At 36.4% G+C, this 17606-nt stretch overlaps 1 protein-coding gene across 29 annotated transcripts in view; it reads left to right on the top strand.

The window, feature by feature from the left end:
- NRXN3 (neurexin 3) overlaps positions 1-17606 on the top strand; it is a 1697203-nt gene that overhangs the window by 213576 nt on the left and 1466021 nt on the right. The window lies entirely within an intron of this gene.

Raw genomic sequence — 17606 nt, 5'->3', positions numbered from 1 at the left:
ACCAGGTTATAGGGCAGAAGATGGTCTTGAATATCAAAGAAAAGAAACACTCATCTAGAAGACCCTATGTGACCTTGGGGTGATTTTAAATAAGTGACTTAACTTCTTGAAATCTTGTTTTTCTCCTTGCCATAAAGAGCTTGATAATACCTGCCCTACATCCTGAAGGGGCTGTTTCTAGAGTCACAAATCATAATTGTAAAGCATTGCTACATGTGAAGTGTGATTCCTTGCAGGACTAGGGCTCCTGGCTGAGATGTGGCCTAACTGGCCCCTCTCGGGAATGAAGACAATCAGTCTATGAATAGAGAGTTCCTGGGAAATTCTACAACAGGCTTCTTTCTTGCCATCTTCCATCCGTATTCCTTTCCTTCCCTACTCCCAGAACATCTCTGATCTAATGACTTCTTAAAGAGAGATATGGGAAGTGCAGGTGAGTGACTGCCTACTTTCCTATGGTGATAATGCTTATAATGTAGTCTTATGTTTTTGTGGCTGATATAAAGTATTTGGCCTGGCAAGTAAAAACATATAGGCATGTCATGGATGTGCCAGAGCTGCATTCTTGGACCACATGGTGGCTGGGTGGCTCGGGAAGAACAGGAGGTTTCTCTGCCTTTTCTACCCCTGTGCCACATCCTCCCTCCTCAACAAAGTATAATTGACTCTCAAAGCAGAACTCACTCTCATACTTTTCAAATAAAAATATCACGGATCTTTAATGAGTGCCTAATTTGTGTCAGCCCCAGACCAGATACTCCTATATGTGACCTCTTTGAATAATTGCACAGGGGGGATGGATATTACTATTGCTATTTCACAGGTCAAAAACCTGTCACTTCAGTTACATAATGTGCCTGAAATCACCTAGAGAGTAAGTGATTGAGCCACAATTGAAATTCGGGCTTCTGACTCCAAGTGCGAGGCTCCTTTGACTACATTTAGGCTTATTGGGTGTATGTGCAGCCACAGGAAAATGGAGCCTACAGTGCTGTAGTGAGCCATTGTCTTAGGCATGAGTGAGAAACCAGTTTGTAACCAACATTGAACTATTGATAAGGAAATTTTGAGGGAAAGAAGAGAAAGTTCTGATAAGAAATTAGTAAATAAAATCCATTAAAAGCATTTTAATAAACACAAGATTATTTTTTTCTTACTAAAGAAAGTAATTCATGTTCATATGGAACAGGGGTTGGTACACAGAGGTCTGTGCAAATAAAGTTTTATTGAAACACAGTCATGTTCATTTGTTTCCATATTTTTTCTGGCTACTTTTGCTCTACAATGGTAGAGTTGAGTGATGGCAATAAAGACTGTGGCCTGCAAGGCCTTAAATATTTACTATCTAACCCTTTATAGAGTTGGCTGACCCTGAAATAGAACACTTGGAAAACGGAAGTACAAAGGAAGTAAAAAAGGATTAATCTAGAAATAAACCCTACTGCATTTTGCTGTGTTTACTTCTTAATTTTTCCTTCCCAATCATTAAGTTTTTGGAGAATTTAACTTTAATGGTTGAATAATAGTCTTTTTTATTAATATACCATACTTCAATTAGTCCTTTTTTATATATATTCAACTTATTTCTATTTTTTCTGTTATAAATAATGCTGTGATATACATATGAGTACATAAATCTTTGTTTTGCTCTTTGACGTCAACTTCTAGTAGTGAGATTACTGGGTTTAGTGATATAAAAATGTTTAAGTTTCTTTTTTTTTTTTTTTGAGATGGAGTTGCTCTGTTGCCCAGGCTGGAGTGCAGTGGCACCATCTCGGCTCACCGCAACCTTTGCCTCCTGGGTTCAAGCAATTATCTTGCCTCAGCCTCCCGAGTAGCTGGGATTACAGGCACCCACCACCATGCCTGGCTAATTTCTGTCTTTTTAGTAGAGTCACCCACCACCATACCTGGCTAATTTCTGTATTTTTAGTACAGTCAGGGTTTCACTGTGTTGGCCAGGCTGGTCTTGAACTCCTGACCTCAGGTGATCTGTCCTCTTCAGCCTCCCAAAGTGCTGGGATTACAGGCGTGAGTCACCATGCCAGGCCTAAGGTTCTTGATATATACTGAAACATTGCCTTCCAGGGAAGTTACAGCAATTCACCCTTAACTTACCTGCAGAGCGTGAAAGCCAATGCCTGTCTCAATAAGCCTTCATTACTACTGAGGGGTGTGATTTTATCTTTGAAATTTTTATCACTTATAATGTGAACATATTCTCCTTTTAAATTTATTGTTATATAAAATGTTTATGTCATAGACTTATTATTTTCTATCAAGGATTTAAGTTTTCCTCTTATTATTTTGATGAGCTTTTAATTGATTAATGGTATTGTTGCTTGGTATTATAAATACGTACTCACGGCAAACACTTTTCTTTCAATTTTGCCTCAGTTTTGTTTATGATGTTCTTTGAGGGGCAGAAATACTCGATTTTTTTCTCTAGTTAAAACTATTGAGACTGTTTCCTTTTATGATTGCTTCAGTTGCTTTTTTAATATGAAAAACTTTTCCAATTCAGAGATTAGATATTCATTTGCATTGTGTGATTTTTGAATTTAACTTTTTAATCTTTATGAAATTGATTTTTGCATAAAGTACTAAACAAAATTACTTATTTTTGCTTTCCAAAGTATAAACTTTTCCAGCATAAGTAATTCACCTTATCCTTCACTGATTTTCAAGGATTCCTGTATTACACAAGCTTTTGTATATACAAGGTTCTCTACTGTGTCAGTTGATCTTTTACTGATGCTTGTGTCAGTATTACACTGTTTTAGATATTGTAGCTTTACAGTACAGACTAACACCGGGTACGGCAAGTCCTCCTTTATTATTCTTTATTTTTATGCATACTATTTTAAAACTGTAAGTGCTTATTGGGCTATACCAGTAAGTATCTAGAGCAGTGGTTTTTAAACTCCTAATTTGGCCCACTACCTATTTTGTAAATAAAGTTTTATTGGAACACAGGAGAAAGTCAAGATAGGGCAAAGACTCTCTGATCTTCCATTGGCCTTCCCATTAGTTATATTGCTGTATTGACAACAAGCGTTTCTTCCTAGTCTAACTTGTCTCTACGATCCTAAGCATTTTTGTAGGGGGTACAAAATATATATTGGTAAATATATAATATTAAACACTTCCATGTACATCTATTGCTTGAAAGAAAATCATTTCATTGCTGGTTAAATGAGTATTTTAGATAATCTTTTTAAAAATGTTTTTAAGTTCCACAGTACATGTGCAGGATGTGCAGGTTTGTTACATAGGTAAACATGTGCCATGGTGGTTTGCTGCACCTATCAACCCATCACTAGGTATTAAGCCCAGCATGCATTAGCTCTTTTCCCTAATGCTCTCCCCACCTCCATCCCCTGACAGGCCCCAGTGAGTGTTGTTACCCTCCCTGTGTCCATTGTTCTCATTCTTCAGCTCCCACTTAAAAGTGAAAACGTGGGTGTTTGGTTTTCTGTTCTTGCATTAGTTTGCCAAGGATAATGACTTCCAGCTTTATCCATGTCCCTGCAAAGGACATGATCTCATTCCTTTTTATGGCTGCATAGTATTCTGTGGTGCATATGTACCACTGTTCTGATTATCTTGTCACTGTTCCTCTGCATTTACACAGGAGTGCAGAAGTTGACCACACATCTGGATTAGCTGAGGGCTCAAGATAAGAAAGTCTGAGGTGCTTTGATGGGAGGAGTAGGAGGTATGAGCTCATGAAATGCAACAATGTTTACTAAGAAGGTTAATTCTTCAAGTGTGAAGGTGTATCTAAAAGTTCCTTCATGACCTTCTTTGTGGCAGGTGTGGCCATGTGCTCATGGGGTACTAAAGGGGGGCTTCAACAGACTTTTAAAAAATTGGATAACCATATCTCTCTAAGGATAGACCATTTCCCACAGAGAACACTCACTCAAGCCTGTTTGGTTGTTTATTTTTATGACAGTTTTGGAACTCTGGCATATCTCAGTGGGACATGCTAGCCTTCTCTTTGTGTGGTCTGGAATGAGCTTTTATGCACTCAGCAAGGTGCTATAAAGGATTGCTGTAACTAGTCAGGGCTCCATGAGAGGCTGGCAGGAACACCTAAAAAGTTGCTAATATGTGCATACATGAACACATACACCAAATGAAGAGAAAGAAAACAGAAAAGCAAAGGAATTATTTTAAAAGTCATATATATTTTCTCATATAATCTCAGAATGGTATAGATAAAAATGTATTGGGTGTTGGCTTCTATAATTCTCCCATAAAGAATTTTCACAACAACCAAAAATTAAGAAAAATGCTTCTAGCATTATTTTTCACCTTCTCAGAATGGAAGGATGAGGTGTGGTTTCTTCAGCCTCAAGATATTGCATCCCTTCAAACTGTGCAAAGATGGATTCAATAAGGTTGTGACAACTCCTGTGCTAAAGGAAAAAAAAAATCTAGGATATGAAGTAACCAAGAGAAAGGAAAACATGACTATAAACAAGGAAAAAAGGAGAAACCAATGAGAATGGGAAAAAGAATAAAAATATTGCAAAGGGCTACCGATGAGAAATTCGGTTTGATGATAATCTTTCAAGAGCGGTTTGGTCTTAGAAGAAAACTGGCTATGTCATGCTGACAAATATGTCAAGATACGCAACAGAGATGGCTTAACCATCCATGGCTCCATTGTGGGAAGGTCAGGCATTGTCGAATATCTGTGTTCAATGAAATATGTGTTTTCCTAACTTTGACACTCACTGTTATTGCAATGCATACACACTCCTCGAAGATCATAAGCCTTAAAAGTTGTTAAGTGTTCAGAGAACAAGCTCTCACTCAGTACAGGAATTCTATCCTGTGATATTTCTTGACAGAATGGAATTGTTGAATTCTTTTTTTTAATTTAATTTAATTTTATTTTATTTTATTATTATTATACTTTAAGTTTTAGGGTACATGTGCACAATGTGCAGGTTCGTTACATATGTATCCATGTGCCATGTTGGTGTGCTGCACCCATTAACTCATCATTTAGCATTAGGTGAATCTCCTAATGCTATCCCTCTCCCCTCCTCCCACCCCACAACAGTCCCCAGAGTGTGATGTTCCCCTTCCTGTGTCCATGTGTTCTCATTGTTCAATTCCCACCTATGAGTGAGAACATGTGGTGTTTGGTTTTTTGTCCTTGCAATAGTTTACTGAGAATGATGATTTCCAGTTTCATCCATGTCCCTACAAAGGACATGAACTCATCATTTTTTATGGCTGCATAGTATTCCATGGTGTATATGTGCCACGTTTTCTTAATCCAGTCTATTGTTGTTGGACATTTGGGTTGGTTCCAAGTCTTTGCTATTGTGAATAGTGCCGCAATAAACATACATGTGCATGTGTCTTTATAGCAGCATGATTTATAGTCCTTTGGGTATATACCCAGTAATGGGATGGCTGGGTCAAATGGTATTTCTAGTTCTAGATCCCTGAGGAATCGCCACACTGACTTCCACAATGGTTGAACTAGTTTACAGTCCCACCAACAGTGTAAAAGTGTTCCTATTTCTCCACATCCTCTCCAGCACCTGTTGTTTCCTGACTTTTTAATGATGACCATTCTAACTGGTGTGAGATGATATCTCATTGTGGTTTTGATTTGCATTTCTCTTATGGCCAGTGATGATGAGCATTTTTGCATGTGTTTTTTGGCTGCATAAACGTCTTCTTTTGAGAAGTGTCTGTTCATGTCCTTCACCCACTTTTTGATGGGGTTGTTTGTTTTTTTCTTGTAAATTTGTTTGAGTTCATTATAGATTCTGGATATTAGCCCTTTGTCAGATGAGTAGGTTGCAAAAATTTTCTCTCATTTTGTAGGTTGCCTGTTCACTCTGACGGTAGTTTCTTTTGCTGTGCAGAAGCTCTTTAGTTTAATTAGATCCCATTTGTCAATTTTGGCTTTTGTTGCCATTGCTTTTGGTGTTTTAGACATGAAGTCCTTGCCCATGCCTATGTCCTGAATGGTAATGCCTAGGTTTTCTTCTAGGGTTTTTATGGTTTTAGGTCTAACATGTAAGTCTTTAATCCATGTTGAATTAATTTTTGTATAAGGTGTAAGGAAGGGATCCAGTTTCAGCTTTCTACATATGGCTAGCCAGTTTTCCCAGCACCATTTATTAAATCAGGAATCCTTTCCCCATTTCTTGTTTTTGTCAGGTTTGTCAAAGATCAGATGGTTGTAGATATACGGCATTATTTCTGAGGTCTCTGTTCTGTTCCATTGATCTATATCTCTGTTTTGATACCAGTACCATGCTGTTTTGGCTACTGTAGCCTTGTAGTATAGTTTGAAGTCAGGTAGCGTGATGCCTCCAGCTTTGTTCTTTTGGCTTAGGATTGACTTGGTGATGCGGGCTCTTTTTTGGTTCCATATGAACTTTAAAGTAGTTTTTTCCAATTCTGTGAAGAAAGTCATTGGTAGCTTGATGGGGATGGCATTGAATCTATAAATTACCTTGGGCAGTATGGCCATTTTCACGATATTGATTCTTCCAACCCATGAGCATGGAATGTTCTTCCACTTGTTTGTATCTTCTTTTATTTCATTGAGCAGTGGTTTGTAGTTCTCCTTGAAGAGGTCCTTCAGCAGTTTAAACCCTAGAGTAGTGGCTAAGACTGGGGGCTACAGGGCCAGAGGGCCTAGATTTGAATTTATGCTGTCCTGGGTCCTGGCTGATTCTTTGGTTAATTCAGTACTCTAAGCCTAAATAAGACTGTAAAATGAGGGTGATAATAGCATCTATCTTTTTGAAATGTAATGTGGATTTAGTGAGATGATATTAATCATTTAACATAGTGCTCTATACATGTAAAATGGTCAATAAATGTTGGCTATTATTGTATTTTATATTATCTATCATTATTATCTCTTGTAGTCTACTCATTTTACAAATGAGGATCAATCTGGAGAAAACAGTCATCTGCAGTGGGTTTTAGCAAGAAGACCCTTAAAACTAGAGAAATCAAATAAAACCAAGAAATTAATTAAAAGTGTTTAATGCCAGGTACCTCTTGGTTGGATAAATTTTGGGTACTAGCTTCCTTTTGCAGGCCCAAAGTACTCATCACATAGGATAATAGATTTACTGCAAGAATAACTGTGATTTCTAAAGTATTGTAAAGTGGGTGAAAGGAGGGGAAATTAAATTAGCTTTATCTTTCAGAATCCGAAAGCTGGTGATGAGTTAGAAGAAAGGAAGTTCTGATTCTCTGGGCTCTAGATTTTTCACTAATCTACCAGAAAAGAGAAAACCATTCTTCTGTGATTATATATTGTAAACAGGGGCAAGGGCCATTTTATATACAAATAATTCCAAGGAAAAGGCCCAGCATGTGAAATAAAAAGGGAATACCTGTGATTTTTTTTTTACTTTTTAAAAAATTAAACTTTTTATTTTGAGGTAATTGTATATTCATAAGCAGCTGTAAGAAATAATATAGCAAGATCCCAAGTGCACTTTATACAGTTTCTTCTATAGTAACATCTGGAGAAACTATTGTGTAATGTAACAACCAGGTTATTCACATTGATATCGTCAAGATACAAACCATTTCCATCACCACAAGGATCCCTCCTGTTACCCTCTTATAGCCATACTAATTTCCCTCATACCTCACCTCCTACTTAAATCCTGGTAACAACTAATCTGTTCTCCATTTCTATAATTTTGTCATTTCAAGATGTTATACAAATTAAATTATGCAACCTTTGGGATTAGCCTTATTAATTCAGCAAAATATTATATATACCACAGTTTGTTGAACCAGTCACCTGTTAAATAATATCTGTGTTGTTTCTAGATTTGGCTATTATGAAAAAAGCTGCTATAAATATTCGTGTACAGTTCTTTTTGTGTGTGAATGTACATTTTCATTTCTCTAGAATAATACTCAGTAGTGCAATTGCTAGTTAACTGCATGTGTAGATTTTTATAAAACAAATAAAATGTTTTTCAGGGTAGCCATATGATTTACATCCCTACCGGCAGTGTATGAGGGATCTACTTTGTCTACATCCTTGTCAGTGTGGCATTGTCGCTTAGCCATTCTGAAAGGTACACTGCAATATCTCCTTGTGGTTTTATAATTTGCATTTTTCTAATCACTAATGATGTTGAACATCTTTTCATGTGCTTATTTGCCATCTGTACATCCTCTTCAGTGAAATGTCTCTTCAGGTCTCCTGCTCATTTTCTAAATGAATTTTTTAAACTGTTGACTTTTGAGAATCTTTTCATAATATAGATACTAGCCTTTTGTTAAATATGTGTTTTGCAAATATTTTCTCCCACATGGTAACTTGTCTTTTCATTTTCTTAACATAATCTTTCGCCGAACGACAGTTTATAATTTTGATGCAGATCAATGTATTCATTTTTTCTAAAAAATTGTGCATTTGGTGTCAAGTGTAAGAACTCTTCACTGAGCTCTGTATCTTGAAAATTTTCTCCTATGTTTTTTCTAAAATATTTATACTTTTACATTTTACTTTTAAGTCTGTAATACATTTTGAGATAACATTTATATAAAGTGTGAGTCTTTGGTTGAAGTTCAGTTTTGGCCTAGACATAATTGATGTACAATTGTTCCAGACCACTTGTTAACAAGGCTGTATTTCCTCCATTGAATTTATTTTGCATATTTCTCGAAAATCAGTTGAGTATATTTTTGTAGGCCTATTTATGATATCCCTATTCTGTTCCATTGACCTGTGTTTTTGTCTTTTTGCCAATACTCTGAAGTATTTATTACTGTAGCTGTACAATAAGTTTCGAAATCATGTAGATTGATTCCTCCAACTTCATTTTTCTTATTCAATATTGCTTCAGGTATTCTAGTTTCTTTTAATTTCCATACACATTTTTAAATAATCCTGACTATCTCTACCAAAACAATCTTGCTTGGATTTTGACAGAAATTGTGTTGAATCTGTATATCAATTTAAGAGAATTAAATCTTCACTATGTTGGGGTTTCAATCCGTGAATATAGTATATGTCTTAATTTGTTAAGAGCTTCTTTGATTTTTAATAAACATTCCATAGTTTTCAGCATACAAATTCTGTTTATATTTTTATGTCTAAGTGCTTTAAATTTTTGAGCAATCATAAGTGTTATTTTTAATTTTGGTGACTACCTGCCCATTGTTCATGTAGAGGAATACAATAGACTTTTGTATGTTTATCTTGTGTCCTGTGACCTTGCTGAACTCACATATTGGTTCTAGGTGTGTGTGTGTATGTGTAGATTACTTGGGATTTTCTACATAGAAATTATGTCTTCTGCAAATAATGACAGTTATATTTGTTTCTTCCAGAGCTGTATGTATTTGTTTTAATTTTCTTATTTTACTGGCTAGAATTTACAGCACTGTGTTGAATAAAAACAGTGTGAGCAGACATTCTTACTTTGTTTTTGATCTTAAGGGCAAAGCATTCAGTCAAGCACCATGGTTAGCTGTTGGTTTTCTGTAACTGCTCTTTATTAAGATGAAGACGTTCATCTCTATTTTTATTCTTCTGAGAGTGAGTGTTAAATTTTGTCAGATGCTATTTATGTGTCAATTGATACAACCATGTGTTTTTTTCTTCTTTAGCCGAAAAATGTGCTAGATTACATCAATAGGTTTTTGAATATTGAAACAACTTGCATCCTTGGAGTATACCCCAGTTGGTCATGGTATATAATTCTTTGTATATATTGCTAAATTCTGTTTGCCAATATTTTGTTAAGGATTTCTGTGTCTATATTTGTAAAGGATATTGATGTGTAGTTTTCTTTTTTGTACTGATTTTGTCTCATTTTGGTATCAGGATAATAACTTCATAAAATGAATTGCAGTATGTTCCTTTTCTCTATTTTCTGAAAGTTATTTTATGGAATTAGTTAATTAATTTAAATGTTTGATAGAATATTCCAGGATAACCATCTGGACCTAGAGATTTTATTTTGGGAAGTATTTTAATTATAGATTTAGTTTCCTTAATAGTTATGTAGCTATTCAAATGATCTCTTCCATATTCAATGATTTGGGGTAGACAGTGTTTTTTTGAGGAATTGGTCCATTTCACTTAAATTATCAAATTTATGTATGTATTATCAAATTTATGTATGTATTTCTTTATTATCCTTTTGATATCTTCAGGGGCTGTAGTGATATCCCTTCTTTTATTTCTGATATTGATAATTTGTGTCTTCTAACTTTGTCAGTCTTGCAAGAGGCTTGTTGATTTTATTGAGCTTTTCAAGGAATCATCTTTGTTTTATTAATTTTCTAGACTTATTTCATTTTTACTTTCATTAGTTGTTGCTTTTGTCTTTGTCTTCCATTTGCTTTGCATTTATTATGATTTTTTTTAGGTTTTCGAGATGTGGCCTTAGATTATAAATTTGACTTCCTCCCTTTTCTAATATGTGCATTTAGTGCTATAAATTTTCCTCTCAGCACTGCTTTAGTTATGTCCTATAAATTTTGATATGTTTTATTTTTCCTTTAGCTTAATGCACTATTTGGTTTTCTTGAGACTTCCTTTTTGACTTATATATTATTTAGAAATGTCTTTAATTTACAACTGTTTACTTGTTTTTGTTGTTGTTGTTGTTTCATTTGGTTTAATGTTGGTTGGCACATGCACTGCATATGATTTCAATTATTTCGATTTTGTTGAGGTTTGTTTTGTGGTCCAGGATGTGGACTATCTTGGAAAAAAATGTGTATTATTTTACTGTTGGGTGGAGTGTTTGATAAATGCCAATTATTAATAGATACTGTTAGTTGATGATGTTATTCAGTTCTCTCTCTTTGTGATTTTCTATCTAGTTGTCCTATCGATCATTGAGAGAAGGGTGTGAAGTCTAAAACTCTAATTGGATTTATCTCCTTTTACAGTTTTCAATTTTTGCTTCACATACTTTACAGATTTGTTGTTTGGTACAGTTACATTTAGGTGGATTGACTCTTTTATCATTATGTGTTAACCCTCCCTGTTATTGTGATTTTTTTGTCCTGAAGTCTAATGTATGTGATATTAATAAAGCCACTCCTGATTTCTTTTGATTATCTTTGTGTGATTTATCTTTTTCTATCATCTTATTTTCATCCTGTCTGTATCAGTCTATTAGAAGTGAGTTCTTTGTAGACAGCATATAGTTGGGTCATGTTTTCAATCTATTTTGCTATTTTCTGCCTTTTATTTTACATATTTAGACCCTTTATATTTAATATCATCATTTATATGTAAGGGTGTAAGTCTACTATTTCATTGTTTTCTATTTGTTCTCTGTGTTTCTCTTTTCTTTTTCTGCCTTCCTGTTGGTTACTTGAACATTTTTTTAAATTTAGTATTTTGGTTAATCTATGGTATTTTGAATGTATTTCTTTTTATAGCTTTTTAAGTGATTGCTCTAGGTGTTACACACACATGCCACACACACTCACACAATCATAGTCTACTAGTCTCATTTTAACCGTACATGTGAAGTGTGGAAACCTGTATATAATCCTCCCTTTATGACTCTTCACCCTCCCCTATTTATAATTTCAAATATTTTGCCTACATGTACTTAGAACCATGTCACACAGTGTTAAATAATTTTTATTTCAATCATCAGACAGAATTTAGAAGGCTCAAAGGAGAAGAAAAGTCTATTTGCCCACATTTTTGCTTACTGTGTTGTTCTTCCTGATGTTTTGATTTCTTTTAAAAAGTCATTTTCTTTGTTTAGGGAACTTTTGTTAGCCATTATTTGAAGGTAGGTGATCTGGAAATAACTTCTTTCAGTTTTCTTTCATCTGAAAATATGTTGAGTTTTCCTAATTCCTGAAGGACATTTTCACACATAAGAATTCTAGGTTGACAGTCATTTTCTTTCTGCATTTAAAACATGTTTTGTGGCACATGGATACATATGTAACAAACCTGCACATTGTGCACATGTACCCTAAAACCCTAAAGTATAATAATAAAAAAAAAAAAAATAAAAGATAAAAAAAAATAAAAATAAAAATAAAAAAATAAAACATGTTTTGCCACTTCCTCTGGCCTCTATGGCTTTTGATGAGAAATACACTGTCATTCAAATTATTTTTCCATTATAGGCAAGATGTCATTTTTCTCTGACTGTTTTCAAGATTTTTTTTTGGTCTTCAGTTTTGGAAGTTCGTCTATGATATGTTATTGTAGTCAGCTCAGATTGCCAATACACAATATCATAGACTGCGGTGGCTTGAACAATAGAAATTTATTTTCTCACTGTCTGTAGGGTACAAATCTGAGATCGGGGTGCCAGGTGGTCAAATTCTGGCCGGGGCTCTCTTTCTTGCTTACAGATGAGAGAGTTCTCTCTCTTCCTCTTCCTATAAGGCTACTAATACTATCAAATTAAGACACTACCCTTATGACCTCATTTAATCCTAATTGCCTCCTAAAATTCCTATCTCCAACTACAATTACGTTGGGAGTTAGAGCTTCAACATATGAATTTTAGGGGTGCACAGTTCAGTCCACAGCATGTGCCATAATGTGGATTTAAACATTTTATTTAACTTGCTTGTATTTTACTAATCTTCTTGAGTCATTTAGTTTGATGTCTCTTACCACAGTTGGGGAGTTTTAAGTTATTACTTCTTTAAGTACTTTTCAGCCATGCCTCCTTTGTCCTCTTCCTCTTGGACTTCATTTACAGAAATGTTACACCTTTTGCTATAGTCCACAGACCCTGTGGCTCCATTCACCTTCTTCTCTTTTCTTGCTGCTGTTTAGATTGGGTAATGTCTATCTTCCAATTAACTGATTTTTCTCCCCCTCTGTGTCCTCCATTCTACTGTTGTGCCCATCCACTAAGATTTTTATTTTGGTTATTGTAGTTTATCAGTTATTCTGGTTTTTTTTTCCATTCTTAAAATGTCATTTTTGTTCTTATTTATATTTTCTTTTTAGTTGCGGAGACTTTTATTTCATTGCTGAGACTATACTCTTTGAAGCACTTTTTGGTTTGTTTGTGACAGAGTCTGGCTCTGTCACCTAGGCTGGAGTGCAGTGGTGCAATTTTGGCTCACTGCCACCTCTACCTCCAGGATTCAAGTGATTGTCCTGCCTCAGCCTCCCAAGTAGCTGGAAGTACAGGCATATGCCACCATGCCCAGCTAATTTTTGTATTTTTAGTAGAGATGGGGTTTCACCAGGTTGCCCAGGCTGGTCTTGAACTGCTGACCTCAAGTGATCTGCCTGCCTTGGCCCCCCAAAGTGCTGGGATTACAGGCATGAGCCACCGCCCCCGGCCTGAAGCACTTTTAAAATGACTGTTTTAGGGCTGGGGACAGTGGCTCATGCCTGTAATCGCAGAACTTTGGGAGGCAGAGGTGGGCAGATCACCTGAGGTCAGGAGTTCGAGACAAGCCTGGCTAACCTGGTGAAACCCTGTCTCTACTAAAAATACAAAATTAGCCGGGCATGGTGGTGCATCCCTGTAATCCTAGCTACTCGGGAGGCTGAGGCAGGAGAATTGCTTGAACCCGGGAGGCAGAGGTTGCAGTGTGCCGAGATTGCACCATTGCACTCCAGCCTGGGTGACAAGAGCAAAACTCTGTCTCAAAAAAAAAAAAAAAAATGTAATTCTAACATTTCCATCATTTTACTGTTGGCATCTATTGATTGTCTCCTTTATTCATTTTGAGATAATCTCAGTTCTTGCTATGATGTGTTTCCATTGAAACCTGGACATTTTGGTTATTATTTTGAGACTCTGTATCTTACTTAAACTTTCTGTTTTACTTGGCTTTGTCTGACACTTCTCTGTCAGGGAAAGGTGGTTGGGGGAGCCACCTCCTTACTATTTGATTCAGGTAAAAGTCTAGATTCTCTACTTGGCCAATATTGACACATGAGGGTGGGGCTTGTTACTGTTGGGCAGAGTTTGGAGGTCTGGCTTCCTATGAGGCCTCCATTGATACCTCCCTATCTAAGAGTGAAAGAAATGCCTTGTTACCACTCCGCATGTGGCCTCCATTGATACTGTGATGATAATGGTGGAATTGCTTCATTATGTTAGGTGCTGGCAAAAGTCCTGGCTCTCTGCTAGGCCTTCATTGACATAACCCCAGAAGGGATGGGGAGTGGTGATTTGTTTCTGCTGAATAGAAATAAAAATCCAGGCTCCCCATGTGGTCTCAATTGACACCACGGAGGTGGAGGGTTTTGTTGTTGCATGGCAGAGATGAAAATCCTGGCTCCTAGCTTGGCCTTATCTGATACCACTCAGGCTGGCAAGTTGAGACCCTATTATAGCCTGGCAAGTGTGAGGGTCTAGGTTCCTCAGTTGTTCTTCACTGGACTGGGTAGATGTGGGACCACACTCTTTCTGTGATGTTTGGCTGGAGTATGGAAATTGCTTTGTGAAAGTTTTTGTCTTCCTGGTTCTTTGAGTAGAGATAGCAAGCTTTCTATGGGGCTTTTTGTCACATTACCAATTTATTCAATACTTAGTCTGAGATATGTGATACAAAACAAAAACACAGAAAACTTATTGCTGTGTCATTCTTTAGATCTCAAGGTCCTGAATTAGTATACATTCTCCTATCATTTCTTATGGTTGTTATATATATGTATAAAAACAACCATATACATAATAAAAATACACATAATAGAATATTTTAAAAATCATGTTTGTTTTATATATAATATCTAGAGTTTTTAGTTGTACTTAATAGAAGGAATAGAAACAAGCATGTATACTCTATTCTCCCTGAAACAGAAGTCTGTGCACTTGTTTTGAAAACACCAAAATAGTTGATAAATGTATGAGAAATGATGGTCAATTACAGTATAGGCTCATTTTAGAAATACCAAGGTTCCCAGGGAGCTGTCCAGGGTACTGGACTCTCCTTAAAACTCTCAGACTCAGTGCATGAGAATTTTCCATTTCTCTGTCTTCTAATTTCTTCTTCTGTTTTCACCTTTTTTGATACCAGCCTCTAACTACTCTGCTCTACCCTTCCATACTCAATGTCTAACTTCTGCCTGGTGAATTTGTGGTTAGTTGACCCTTAATAACTAGCGATGCATTGGCTATTTTTGACAGTAATTTTTATTTGCTATCCATTCTAGCTATTCCCTAGTCTGGCTGAATCCTTGGGAAATTCACAACACTGTCATAGTCTTCAGTTGCTTGTGTCACTGCCACCTCTAGCCATTAAGTTGCTCTGTTTTGTAGAATGGTAAAAAAAGTCCTCTGGAAAATTGCAAGGCAGCAGAGAGGCCCTTCCCTCAAGTCCTAATAGTTTCAGAGGGAAACTAGAATTAGCTCTATAACTGGGGAAAATTTCTACATCATTTATCTATCCTACATTTATTATTCTTTGGTTTTACAATATATAGAACAGAAAATAAATAATTGACCAGTTTGAGTTTTGTTTTCTTTTTGAGTATTTGCAGAGGAATAACTGTAAAACATTTTACTTCATTCTATTAGAAATACTGAAAGGAGATGATGCAGCCATGGCAGAAAAAGGCATTATTCCCCTTTAAGAGAAATTTCTCTCAGACATAGAAAAAATACAGCAGTCTCCTGTTATGAGTTGACCTTGGAGCCAAGAAGTAGTAGTTATTCCCTCCATCCATTCCATTACTAATACAACAGGCAAAAGTCAGAAAGATTAGTTTCAAAATTTCTATAACCTTTAAGTAAAGTTTCAGCTGTCTTCCTTTATCTGATAGTGTTTTTACTGGTGGCACTTTTAAGACTTAAACCAATCATAGGCAACTATTTTCTCTTCTTGAGCTTTATGGGCATCTTTTATAGAAACTTTACCCAGCTGTCAGTCTATTAACTCCCAAGTATTTAGTTTGATTCATCAGATTGCAGATATTTCTAAAAGGTACCACAAAAACACATGGGCCTGAGAATCCTCAAGGGGGTTGGATTCCAGTGAGCTAGTGAAGGATCTTCAAGGTGTTTATTGAGCACTTATTCCCCGGACTGTGCATGATGCTGTGTAGGCATTATTAAGTTAAACCTGACATTTCTCTAAGTTATGGACTTAGTATGTAAATGATGGTCTCTGTCTTCAAAGTGGAGATACTCTCTCCACTGTGTTTATGAAAATCATTAAATGACTGCACGGCTGGGTGTATGCAGTGGGTTGCTCTCTAATTACCAGTGATAGATTATCATGATTAATCCTCACCATTTCCCATTCTCCTCTGCACCCTCCCCCAATTTTTATGCTGAAAACCATCTTCATCTGTTTGTGCTGCTATAATAACATACCTGAGACTGGGTAATTTATAAACAAGGGAAATTTATTTCTCACAGTTCTGGAGGCTGAGAAGTCCAATATCAAAGTGCTGGCAGGTTCAGCATCTAGTGAGGACCCTGTTCCCTGCTTCCAAGATGGTACCTTGTTGCTAATCCTCTGGAGGTGACAAATGCTCTGTCCTCACACGGTAAAAGGTGGAAAAGCAAAAAGGTCTAAGTTAGTTCCCTCTAGTCATTTTATAAGGCACTAGTGGGGTCCCAAAATGCCACTTTTTTTTTTTTGAGATGGAGTCTTTCTCTGTTGCCCAGGTTGGAGTGCAATAGCGTGATCTTGGCTCACTGCAACCACCGCCTCCTGGGTTCAAGTGATTCTCCTGCCTCAGCCTCCTGAGTAGCTGGAATTATAGGCACCCACCACCATGCCTGGCTAATTTTTGTATTTTTAGTAGAGACATGGTTTTGCCATATTGGCCAGGCTCGTCTTGAACTCCTGACCTCAGGTGATCTGCCCTCCTGAGCCTCCCAAAGTGCTGGGATTACAGGCGTGAGCCACCACGTCTGGCCCAAAGGCCACTTTTTAATACCATCACAATGAGGATTAAATTTCAACAGTGGAAGGTGGAAAAGCAAAAAGGCCTAAGTTAGTTCCCTCCAGCCCTTTTATAAGGCACTAGTTGGGTCCTGAAAGGCCACTTTTTAATACCACCACAATGAGGATTAAATTTTAACATAAATTTTGGAAGGGACATAAACATTCAAGACATAAATCAAAGGCAGATATTACGCTCCTTTGCTTGAACAAATAGCCAGTCTCTGGCAATGGACCATTTTCTAACTTGTATAAAGCTGGCTGGCCCACATAAGGATTCAATCCATAACTCATACTTAACTTCTTGATCTCACCAGCTAAACTACTCATTATATTTAAAAAGGCAATACACAATAGAGGAACATACTCGCTAGTTTCTAAGTTTTAATGATTTTTAATGCCTTGACTAGATCAAACTAGTAAAATACAGAGCCTGCATTTGATTCCAGGTTTGCTGAATTCCAATGTTATACAGCTTTAAAAGGGGAATTATTGCATGCTTTAAAATGGTGTTTCTGTCTCACTGCATGTGATGAGTGATGAATCACTGAATGGATGATGAACTGTTCTGAATGGTGTGGTTTATTATACATTGTACATTGTGTGCTATGCACCACTGACCTGCATAGGATCTATGCGTGTTCTTCTGAATATTGAAAAAATGAGGAAAATGGTACTTTCTATCTTCCCTGAGGATGTTATGTGTATTAATAAACTAGCATCTT

This window comes from Nomascus leucogenys, chromosome 22a (assembly GCF_006542625.1).
Source record: "Nomascus leucogenys isolate Asia chromosome 22a, Asia_NLE_v1, whole genome shotgun sequence".
Classification (NCBI taxonomy): Eukaryota; Metazoa; Chordata; class Mammalia; order Primates; family Hylobatidae; genus Nomascus; species Nomascus leucogenys.
Note: the sequence above shows the minus strand (reverse complement) of the source record. Positions and strands in the feature narration are given on the sequence as shown.